Below are 12703 nucleotides of genomic sequence, written 5' to 3' on the forward strand. Positions count from 1 at the left end.
AAAAAAAAAAAAAAAAAAAAAAAAAAAAAAAAAAGATAACTGAGAATTTTCTCTAGGGGGCTAGTAATTTTGAAAATATAAAACCAATACTCTTCTCAGGATGTATAGTGAGTCTTGTAATATATCTCATATCTTCAGAGGACTAAAAGTGGATTAAAAAAATAAAAATTCCAGACAAAGCAGGAAAGACTTATTGAACTCTATGATGTCACATGATAGTGTGGATTGATTAACTTTCCTCAATGAATTGATTTGGTACAAGCAAAAATCTTATGGCTCAAACTCATTATATTTTATCATAAATAGATACAAATGTGTATATTTTATTATTTTAAAAAGTAATACTGATAATTCAGAGAAGTTATCACATATAATTCAGAAAATGTCCTTGCAGAAAAACTGAGAATAGATGTGGGTGGGGAGTATGAGTGTGGCAGGATAGGGGATCCCAAATATCATATTATCTCTGATGGGAGACAGAGAGAGAGAGACAGACAGACAGAGAGAGAGGGAGAGACCTGGAGAAAATCAGCTGTAACTGGCTCCATCCTGAAGCTGTCATCTTTTGGCAAGGTTACAAGGATGTCTTTTCATCGCAATGTACAACAGAAAAAAAGAGTTATCTGTTAATAACTGTGGTGACAGTGATCTAATGAAACACATAGAAGCAGCAGCTTGCAAAGGAAACAGTCACCAAAAAAAGAAGACTCTATCTTCCTTTGTTATTAAATAGATAATACATGCACAGAATGGCACAGCCAATTAACTTCCTTTAATAAACAAAATCTATTTGATGGGTTATGGTAAGGCAATGTATAAGGTCAGATAAAGCAGCACCAGATGAAAATAAACCCAAAAGGTGCTATTATGATATAATTTCTGCCCAGGACATTTCATACAGCCACAGGTCACTTAGGACTCATTGTTTTATAATATGTACATCCTCTCCAATGCATCCTATTAATTCCTCTTTTGAAAATTTAATCCCTATCTTGGAGATTACAAACCACTGTCATGGTAGTTTACCAAAAAGGTATCAGACAAAATAGCACCACCAAAGGTTAGAAGAGATAGAGCTCTTCAAGGGCCCAAGAGTCACCATGACTCTGACGGCATGTTTCTAATCATTCTGGAAATAAGAAGGAACTACACAATACAAAGCTCTACTCAATACTACTCAATAGTTCTGCTTTGTTGCTCCCAACAACCCTGTGTTTCAGATCTGCCACAATACCAGCCAATCCCTAAATATACTGCAAATATACTTTCCAGCTTCTCTGCCTATATAAATATTATTCTCTTCATAAGAAGCCCTTTGTCTTATCCTTCAGCATGCAGCTCACCTGTTAGATCCTCTCTGAATCTTCCATTTTTCCCCAACTCACACCACTGAATTCTTCTGAGCTGCTGAGTTTGTGCTTAGCTCTCACAGAAACTTACATTGCAATTGCTTGCTTTGATAGCAAGTGTTTCACTTTTAAAGTGGTTCTTGTTTAATATATTTATGTTTATTATATGCATACATCTTTTCACAAAGATCTTGAGGTGGCTTATAATAAAAGAAACTGACATCAAATATTTACATAAAAATAGAAAACTAGGACCAGAGAAAAGAAGAATATAAAATGTCAAATCTAAGAACAACAAAGTTGTCCTGCTGAGGTTTCAACTATTTCTGTGAGCTTCTTAGAATCTGCTGTAAAAAGATTCTCATCAGAAAGGAAAGGAGGAAACTATTATTTCCATTGGTTCTTCAAGGGAAACAAAATTATCCCCAACAAGCATATAAAATAAAATTCAGTGTAGAAGATTATATGTAAAAGATCTTTGTCTTAGTCTATTTTCTGCTGCTATAACAGAATAACTGAAAGTGAGTAATTTATCAAGAAGAAAAATGTACTTTACTCATGGATCTAGAGGCTGGGAAGTACAAGCCGCAGCTAGTGAAAGCCTCCTTGCTGCATCATCATGTGATGAACAGTGGAAGGGAAAGGGAACACTCAAGCAAGATCAAGAGAGAAAGGGGCTAAGCTTACCCCCCACTTTTTTTAATCAAGAATCAACCCCCAAGGTAACTAAGCTCCTCCCACAATAATTTATCTCATCAATAATTAATCCACTGATGAGACCAGAGCCATTGTGACCTAGCACCTTTTATAGGTTCCAGTAGTGTTGCATGGGGGATTAAGTATCTGATACCTAAACTCTGGGGGACATATTCAAGCCATAGTGACTTTAGTCCACAGCAAAGGCAATGTTCTCGACATGATGGACCACAATATCTCAAATGAATTTCAAATTACTGTTTCTTATCTCTATATTCAGCATAAATAGAGCTCATAAGTTTAAAATGCAACATGGTGTTGGTGATTCTGCAATACTCTGAATCAAGATAAGCTAACAATTAGCCTTCTGATAATTTAGTTTGCTACAAAAATAGAAATCCTATAGGGTCAATATTTAAAACAGGTTTTCCTAAGGATTTTCTTCAGGCATTCTCTTACTAACAAAAGTCAGAGCTCACTAGACAAGCATTGTCAACACTGTGTGGGTATTTTCTTAATAAATAGAAGGGTGAATTGGGAAAATAATTTAGGAAGCACTATTTTAAACAAAATTAAACTCATTCATTTTGTATTGGAATTCTCAGGGAAATAAATTTGCTCATATTTATTGTAAATTTCCAAGCAGATATTATAGGTTATTGCAGTTTCCAAGTTTATGTGGTACACAAATGACACAAACGTATATGACTTGAAAAGAATCTTTTTAACACTTTTGCCAAAGGGGTCTAAGGAACATTGGACCAAGTTACAGTGCAATGCACATTTAAGGAAAGAAGGTATCAAGTTGTTACCTGTCTGCCTAGGTAACTAACACTGTATCTGAAACCACAAAAATAAAATGTTTAAAGATGGCAACTGAAGGTTAGGAAAGAAAACCATAATTATATGTCATACATCGAATGAGTTTAGAGAGGGAACATCATGCTGAGACCGCACAACCCAGACTACTATATAACCAACACTGATATAGCTCTTACCATGTTCCAAGCGGTGTTCTAAGTGCTTTGATTAAAACAACTCACTTAATTTTCCTGACAACCTTCGCATGGGTACTATTATCTCCATCTTACTGATGAGGAAACAGACATACTGAAGCTAAGTAACTTGCTCAAGGCCACACAGCTATGAGCTGAGAAGCTGGAATCTGAACCTGGGCATTCTAGTTCTAAAGTCTATAGTCTTTAGTCTAAAGTCCAGTAGTCTTTTAACTACTATGGAAAGTATGAAAAGCCTGGACCAAATGACAGGATAACTTGGCAACTTGGCTTTAAAGACTAGAGCTGTAAAAGAAATAGGTGGGCCAAAGGACAGAGTCCAACAGGTGAAGGAAACTCGTAAGTGGTTTACATCGTCATCAACTAGAGAGGTAGATTACAGGCAATATTTGAAACCTAGTGGGAAGCACTGTCATATTCCACAAGACCATCCCTTTGTGGCCACAGACATCTGGGTTCAAAACCTGTCTGACTTCAAAAGCTAGAGAAACTTCTATGGGTCTCAGTTTCCTAATATATACAAATGGTGATATAACAGCCTACTCTGGAGAGCTGTTTTGAAGATGGAAAAATTTGGGTAAAGTACTTTACATGGTGTCTGACATAAGTTGGCACTCACTGGAGCATGGCTACCATCATCAGTCAGTCCTCGTGAGGTAAGCTTGCTTGGCTCCATTTTGTAGATTAGTAAAGTATAGAGACAGATTTCAAATAACTTGTCCAAGGTCACAGAGCTGGTGACAAGAGAACAGATTAATACCCTGCTCACTTGACTTGAAATCACTGGACCACAAAAAAACAAATGATGCTGCAGTTCCTAGTCAATTTGCTGCAATAACCTAAAAGACAGACAGCATTAGCAAAAGGCAAATGAAAGAAAAAATATACTAAGGAGACATGATCAATCTGTTAGAGAGAAAAAGGTGTGCATGGCAAGAGAGAAAAATCTAGAGCTGATAAAGAATTCATGTCCATGATGAAAGCTTTATAGAAACTCATGCAGAAGGCCTTGTGAGGGTTCAGAGAGAATCCTGATGTGATATATCATTCCTCAGCTCCTGATGTGAGTTTCTACCCAGGTGCCTACACACTGATATTCAGATTCAGGAACCATTCTTTGTGTAAATGATTGTAGTTCACTTCCAAGACTTTCCAGAAAAACTTTTACATATGTGGCAATAGACTGGAAAAAGCCAAATGATTCTCCTTGCAAGAATTCATCACTCCATTTCAACAATAGCAGCAGTGCTATTGTTTAAGGAAGAATGATGTCTTTTCCACTTGACCCAGGATTTCAAAAGTAGCTGAAGGATTTTCCCCTAACATCTCTCCATGCAAGTGCCACTGAAAGTACAAATTTAGAAAGAAGTGCTTTTGAATTTAGCCTAAAAGATAGCTGCTTCCTCATAGCCATACATTTCTTCTTTTTCTGTTTGTTTATTTATTTATTTATTTATTTATTTATTTATTTATTTATTTTGAGATGGTGTTTCACTCTTGTTGCCCAGGCTGGAGTGCAATCTCTCGGCTCACCGCAACCTCTGCCTTCCAGGTTCAAATAATTCTCCTGCCCCAGCCTCCCGAGTAGCTGGGATTACAGGCATGCACCACCACACCTGGCTAATTTTATAATTTTTAGTAGAGACGGAGTTTCTCCATGTTGGTCAGGCTGGTCTCGAACTCCCGACCTCACGTGATCCACCCTCCTTGGCCTCCCAAAGTGTTGGGATTACAGGCGTGAGCCACAGAGCCTGACCCTAGCCATACATTTTTTTCTAAACTGTTGCTGGGCTGCCCTAGCTTCAATCCACTAGCCACAAACTAGAATGCAGAAATGTTCCTGAAGCGTGCATTTCTTTAGGCTGGAAATATTTTGATGGAAATGGATGATTCTTTCAAAAATCTCTAGGGTGCTTAAAATGTTCCTAAAGAATTACACTGTGGTGCTATTCTATACATTTGCAAAATCACATTTACAGAAAAGTGGAGGAAGAGACTGATAATAATAATACAATTAACAAGCCTAAACTGGGTAATCAACATTTAAAAAAAAAATCAGACAGTTGAAATCAAATAGCTTAGAATTAGTAAATGTCAAAGTTTTCCCTTTCCAGAGTGATAAAGAAAGGGAAATTTCTAACTTCAAAAATGCATAAATCATTTTGTTGATAGATATATTATGATGATGATGGAGGATTTACAGAGCCTACTCAGTTAAACCACATTTATCGTTTCAATAATGTTGCTCATAAAATAACCTAAGCTTCAGTTACCTGTCTATAAAGGTGATGGAGGATAGGGGGAGGTTGGCTCTCCAGTTCTAAAAGTCCATCATTCAATCTCAACTGACAGACAAAAAGGAACTCTATAAAATTAATTGGCATCTGGAAGAACACCCAAAATAACCTTGGGAAAAAATATTATAAAGAAACAGTTTACTTTTTCTTTAGCCAAATCTAATCCCTCCTATTTTTCTTTAAGAAAACTTCATTTCCACTGTAAAAGTATTTATAGGCCAGGCACAGTGGCTCACGCCTGTAATACCAGCACTTTGGGTGGCCAAGGTCGGTGGATCACAAGGTCAGGAGATTGAGACCATTCTGTCTAACACAGTGAAATCCCGCCTCTACTAAAAATACAAAAAAATTAGCCGGGCATGGTGGCAGATGCCTGTAGTCCCAGGTACTCGGGAGGCTGAGGCAGGAGAATGACATGAACCCAGGAGGTGGAGCTTGCTGTGAGCCAAGATCGCACCACTGCACTCCAGCCTGGCTAACAGAGTAAGACTCCATTGCAGACAAAAAAAGAAAAAAAAAGTATTTGTAAATATTCAGCTCATTAAAAAATAAACATGTCAATGAAAATTAAATTCATTGAGTTTTGCTAAACATTAATATTTTTATTTTGTTTTTTATTTTCAAATATAAATTTAACAGTTGGGTTAAATTTTTTCCTAAACATTTTTATATGATTTCATCTGTGAATAAAAAAAAGTTTTAAACAAAGCCATATTTATCAAAGTACAAAAAACGATTGTTAATATTAGCACAACTCAATTAATGCCTTCAGTATAAATATCAATGACATTATTAATCTTATAAAATAGCCATGTTAAAATGACATACTCTTTTGTGTTTCTCAAGGGGAAGGGTGGAAACAGTCTCCAACTCTCAGGAAACTCTAGGATAAAAAGTGAGGAAAAGAGGGAATATCCATTCAAGATTTTTCACCGATGGCATTCTTCAAGCAAACTTTGTCAGACTTCTCCCTTTTCTGTTTAGAGCCCATCGTCTAAAATGAGAAGAGAAGGAGGTAGGCCAGGACTGAACTGTAGACACTACCATGTGGAGACCATCTTCCTAGGCCTAAGTAATAAATCTAAAGTGCAATTTCCAAGGTCAGATTTCTCTACTCCTTCCTTCAGCAAAGATAGCTTCCTTCCACTAGACCCCCATAATGGGCAGATATCTCAAATCCCTAGGCAACTATTTGCATTTCAAGAGAAAGTAAAACCCCTCCCACCCAAAGTTCTTTCCTACATACACAGCCCTGCTATGGGTAGCACAGGTACATACTTTGACACTCTATGACATTAAATAGTAAGTCACCTCTTTAAACTTTAATTTTGTCAAATAATAGTAAGAATTGCATAGAGGCAAAGTGAAAGTTAAATGAGTTCATCCATGTGCTTGATATAATGTTGGGTACATAATGAGAACTCAGTTAAATATTAGCTACTATTACTGATAACATTTGTGTAGGAAAGCACTTTCTAAACTCTACTTTATAAAAATCTATACCTGTAAATGATGATTGCAACATCCTTGTAGGTAGAGCTTTCATTTAAACCCCATTTTATTGATAAGGAATTAAAGGCTCAGAGAGAGGTTATATAAATTATTAAATTTAATATAGAAAAAGAAAAGGCAAAGAGGTGACACAGCAGGAACCCAAACCCAGGCGTTTTAGTCTATAGGCCCCAAATCCATCTCATTACCTGATTTTATGAGATCTCTTTGTCTTTCATTGACTTGTAGCTATCTTACAACTCTGAAAATTATACATAACCAGTATCAATGCAAATAACACTTATCAATAAATACACAAATGGATTTTGACTGGTAGAGGTGCATTTACTTTTCTTCTCTCCTGGCAGAAGAAACCAGTTTGGCATTTATTAAGCAAATTCACTTAAGCATTCTAATTGCCTATAAATATTTCTGCTCTTTGGATTCTCCTTTGAACCAGTTGTAACATCTTACTTGTTTCCTCACTAATTAATCAGTTAAATAAAATCATTGGCATATGTTCATTTTATTTTTATGGAAGAGGGGAAGTCATGCTTTTAATTTTGTTTGGTTGGTTTTAATTAAACTTTCATACATGGGATATTTTGATCAATTCTCATGCCCTCCTTGGAGCACAGGGGAAGCTTTCCTGGGAAGTCACCAATGTGCAAACTTTGGTAGCAGTAAGATGACAAATATTGAGCTTGATTCACAATGTGTAAACTGTTCTGTTAGTCACACTAGAAAACTACAGTAACTTTTATTCTTATAGGTCTCCGTTGAGAAACAAATTCAGGCTTTTGTTCCACAGGTTCAGAGAGAAATAGCAGCGAGACAATCAGAACAACTTAATGAGGTCCCATTGACCTTCTCTTTTAACTTCTCTCCTTTCAATCCCACAGCATTTACGGAAAACAGAATGGTCGCTGCCTTACCATTCACCTCTAACTTGGCTCTTAACTGACCCTACTCACAGCCAATCACTTGGAGTAACTTTGCCTTTTCTAAAGTCTAGCAGCCTGGATACAAACAGAACAGAGCACCCACTGTAGATTCATGCTCCCTTGCAAACCAAGGACAGAAAATGCTGAGCCCTCAGAAGGCAGCCCTTCTCTTTTCAACCTTGCAGTGGGAAAGGAAACTCTGCTCTCTCCCCACTTCCATGGTGCTCCACTCCATCTTTCATGTTGTCCACATTTCAGGAGGGGTGTGGAGCCCTTGTACTCATTTATAAGGTAGGGAAACAGATGGGGCTGGCTTAATTTGCAAAGATAACTAGTTATCTTACAAGTACAGATGGAGTAAGTAGCATAATTATTACCGAAGAACTGGGCTCTGAGGCTGCCAGATGGTTTGGTTAAAAAAAAAAGAAGGCTGGCTGCCAGATTCACAGCAGGGACCATCCTGCTCCCGGGATATTGAAAATCACACAAATTTAAATCACCCTGGCTACTTCTCTAGTACTCTGTTTCTCCATAAATCTAACCCTTCTCTGTGGCTGCATAAGAAACAGGAAAAAGTCTGATTACCAGCTGATCAGAATGGCACATGAACAGGCTTCCCAAAGGTGAACATGAGAAAAGGGAAAGATTGATTGTCCATAACAGAGGTGGTTTCAGAAATCTGCTTTTCAAAATAAGAACTAAACTCTAAAAGGGGGACCCTGGTGCAAGGTAAAGAGATTGTGTTCTTTGTATGTTTCCCAAGTCCAGTGCTTACATTTAGAGCTCTTACTTTCTTGGCAGTCTCCCTAAAATGAGATCTTCCTGACTCTCTACTGAGGCTCAGCACTGAAAGCTGTGTCGTTGGTATCTCCTGGTTAAGTTCACTCAAAGTACCAAGCTAATTAGTCTGGCAAAGTAAAGAGACATTTTTTAAAAAGAGAAAGTTAGTCTGCACAAACTCCAGATGGTTGATTAAGCAATCTGAGTCCTGTGGCTAATTTTATCATTTCCAGGGAGGACAGCCGTCTTCATCCTGCACCAGTTCCTCTGTGGATCACATCCATTAATGGTGATGATGGAGAAAGGCTTCTGAACACCAACTGAACCCTGCAAGTTAATAATCCTCTAGTAGTTTTTTTCTTAATATTGTAGGTGCTATTCTTTTCTTGAGTTTGTTGTCCCAAAGGGTTAGCTGTGGTTATTTGAGGGTCTGAAAGTATATACCTGCACTGTGGGCGGAAGCCATAAGCACCAGAATCTTCTAGGATCATGTTCTTGTGAGACTGGAATCTGGAAGGCTCTATGATGTGGCAGGGTTGGAACTTGATGCAGACATTACAGAATGATTGTCAAAGATGTTTTACATGTCTCAAAGCCTTTCATTCTTGTCTTTGTTTTCTAATCTTAGGTTCATTTGGGGAAAGCATTTAAAAATTATTAAGTGAGCAACTACTTCCTTTTCATAAACCTCTGCATACCGGCTTTTTCATTCAACAAGTGTTTATCAAATCATATTCTTGTACCAGGGACCTCTGCCATGATAGAAATACAGTGTAGCCATGCAATTCGATTCTAAAAGCAGAAAGATCAGGGTTTAAATCCCATCTACCTATTTACAGGACAAATAAGCAAGTTAGTTTACATCTCTAGTCTTTAGTTTCCTCAGTTTTGAAGTGAGAATAATAATAGTACTTACTCCCTCTTGCTGTTATTATAACATTCAAGACCGAGATACAGCATAAATATAGTGAATAAAGTACCTAGCAGGCAGAAGTCACTCAGTCATCAAATAAAAGATTTCTTTACTATATGTATAAACATTATATTCTATTCTAAGCTCCATCTGGCCTCCTTCCATCTTTCTGGCTTCAAAGAATTATAAAGTAAATGTCCTGAGGGTCTGTTTAGCCCAGTATTTTTAAAGTTGTTTGTAGGTCATTATTAGACCAAAAGAATACACTTAACCAATGTATTACTCCATATTCATGCTGCTGATAAAGACATACTTTTGACTAGGAAGAAAAATAGGTTTAATAGACTCACAGTTCCATGTGGCTGGGGAGGCCTCACAATCATGGCAGAAGGCAAAAGGCACTTCTTACATGGTGGTGCCAAGGGAGAATGAGAGAGAAGTGAAAGCAGAAACTCCTTATCAAACCATCAGAACTTGTGAGACTTATTCACTACCATGAGAACAGTATGGGGAAAATCACATCCATGATTCAATTATCTCCCACTAGGTCCCTCCCACAACACGTGGGGATTATGGGAGTATAATTCAAAATGAGACTTAGGTGGGGACACAGAGCCAAACCATATCATTTCCCCCCAGCACCTGCCAAATCTCATGTACTCACATTTCAAACCAATCATACCTCCCAACAGTCCCCTAAAGTCTTAACTCATTTCAGCATTAACTTAAAAGTCCACAGTCCAAGTCTCATCTGAGACAAGGTAAGTCCTTTCTGCCTATGAGCCCATAAAATCAAAAGCAAGTTAGTTACTTCCTAGATACAATGTGCCTAAAGGCATTAGGTAAATGCCATTCCATATGGGAAAAAAACGGCCAAAACAAAGGAGCTACAAGCCCCATGCAAGTCTGAAATCCAGCAGGGTAGCCAAATCTTAAAGCTCCAAAATGATCTCCTTTGATTTCATATCTCACATCCAGGTCATGCTATGCAAAAGATGAGTCCCCATGGTATTGGGCAGTTCCATCCCTGTGGCTTTGCAGGGTACAGCCTCCCTCCCAGCCGCTTTCACAGACTGATATTAGGTGTCTGTGGCTTTTCCAGGTGCACCATGCAAGATATCAGTGGATCTACCATCCTGGGGTCTGGAGGACAGTGGCCCTTTTCTCACTGCTCCATAAGGCCTCAGTAGGGCCTCTGTATGGGGACTTCTGACCCCACATTTTTCTTCTCCACTACTGTAGTAGAGGTTCTCCATGAGGGCTCCACCCCTGCAGCAAACTTCTGCCTAGGCATCCAAGCATCTCCGTACATCCTCTGAAATCTAGGCAGAGGTACCCAAACCTCAATTCTTGACTTCTGTGCACCTGCAGGTTCAATACCAGGTGGAAGTTGCCAATGCCTGGGGCTTACACCCTCTGAGGCCATGTCCCAAGCTGCACCTTGGCTCCTTTTAGCCATGGCTAGAGCAGCTGAGATGCAGGGCAACAAGTCCCTAGGCTGCACACAGCAGGGGAGCCCTGGGCCTCACCCATGAAACCATTTTTTTCTCCTAGGACTCTGGGCCTGTGATGAGAGGGGCTGCCATGAAGATCTCTGACATGTCCCGGAGAGTTTTCCCCATTTGGTTCCTCCTTACTTATCCAAATTTCTGCAGCTTGAATTTCTCTGCAGAGAATGGGTTTTTCTTTTCTACTGCATTGTCAGGCTGCACATTTTCTGAACTTTGATGCTATGTTTTCCTTTTAAAATTGAATGCCTTTAACACACCCAAGTAACCTCTTGAATGCTTTGCTGCTTAGAAATTTCTTCTACCAGAAACCCTAAATAGTTTCTCTCAAGTTCAAATTTCCACAAATCTCTAGGTCAGGGGCAAAATGCTGCCAGTTTCTTTGCTAAACACGTGGCTGGGGGAGGTCTCACAATCATGGCAGAAGGCAAAAGGCACTTCTTATGTGGCAGTGCCAAGATAGAATGAAAGAGAAGTGAAAGTCAAAACCCCTTATCAAACCATCAGATCTCATGAGACTTACTACCATGAGAATAGTATGGGGGAAAGCTGCACCCATGATTTAATTATCTCCCACTGAGTCCCTCCCATAAGATGTGGGAATTATGGGAGTATCATTTAAGATGAGATTTTGGTAGAAACATGGAGCCAAGCCACGTCAACCAGTAATTGTCAAGGAAGGAGGCATGATTTTAAAATTTGGGGGAACAATTTTGCTGTTCTAATGTGATCTTTCAAAAAAATATAGACATTGAAATATATTGTTTTCTATCATTCACTTTGTTAATGCTTCTTTATATTTATTGTAACTGTTAAGGTAAAATATTGGTTTTATAAGAATACACAAAATTAAGTTATATTACTTAAATTTCATTTAAGAATAATAAAGAGAACATTAAATATATTTGTTATAAAGAGGATGCCATAAGCCTGGTAAAACTGAAAACAGTTAAACCATATGTTTCATAGCTAAATTCTTTTCATTGTTCCTGCTTTCGTATCTGTGCCCATGTTTTCTAACGTCCTTACCACATTTCAACTTTGTTATCCGGAAAGCATGATTCTTGAATTAATTTTTCTGATCCTTCCCAACACTCAAACTGGACACTTGCATTCCCTGGGAAGCTGAAGGGCAATCTCACCCTGCCTCACACTTGTTCCAGTTATGATCACAGCACAAAATACTCGGGGTCTATCTTCCACAGAACTCTACTCCAGGTTATTTGTGCCTCCTCCTCCTTGGCTAATTTTTCCTCTGCTAACTACATGCCCCGATATTTTTGTACCATACATACCAAAATACTAACAAATTTCTTACACTTTCTGTGGTTCTTAATGGGGCACTTCCAGCACCCATTCCTTGCCTCTTCCATGATGACAATTCCTTCTCCTTATACCATACAATCCATCAGTCACATGATTATTCTCCTAGCTCCTCAATGCTAATCTCACCCTCTCAAAATTTCATCCTCTTTTGGAATTGATGTTGTCCCAGTAGATCACCTTCACTCTTTGTTAGTGCTGTCACCTAATGTTGGCCCTGGCATATCTCACACGTTCTTTGTGTAGCAAGATAATTATCTTCCTTATTTCCATTATTTTGTTCCCACCATTGATAATTTTCTATATAATTTACACAAGGACAAAACAGATGTAGACCAAATGAAAAAGTTAATTGAAATGTCTAAAAGGAGACATAAAGTCTTAAA

The sequence above is a fragment of the Rhinopithecus bieti genome, unplaced genomic scaffold, assembly GCF_001698545.2.
Source record: "Rhinopithecus bieti isolate Rb0 unplaced genomic scaffold, ASM169854v2 scaffold_6380, whole genome shotgun sequence".
NCBI lineage: Eukaryota > Metazoa > Chordata > Mammalia > Primates > Cercopithecidae > Rhinopithecus > Rhinopithecus bieti.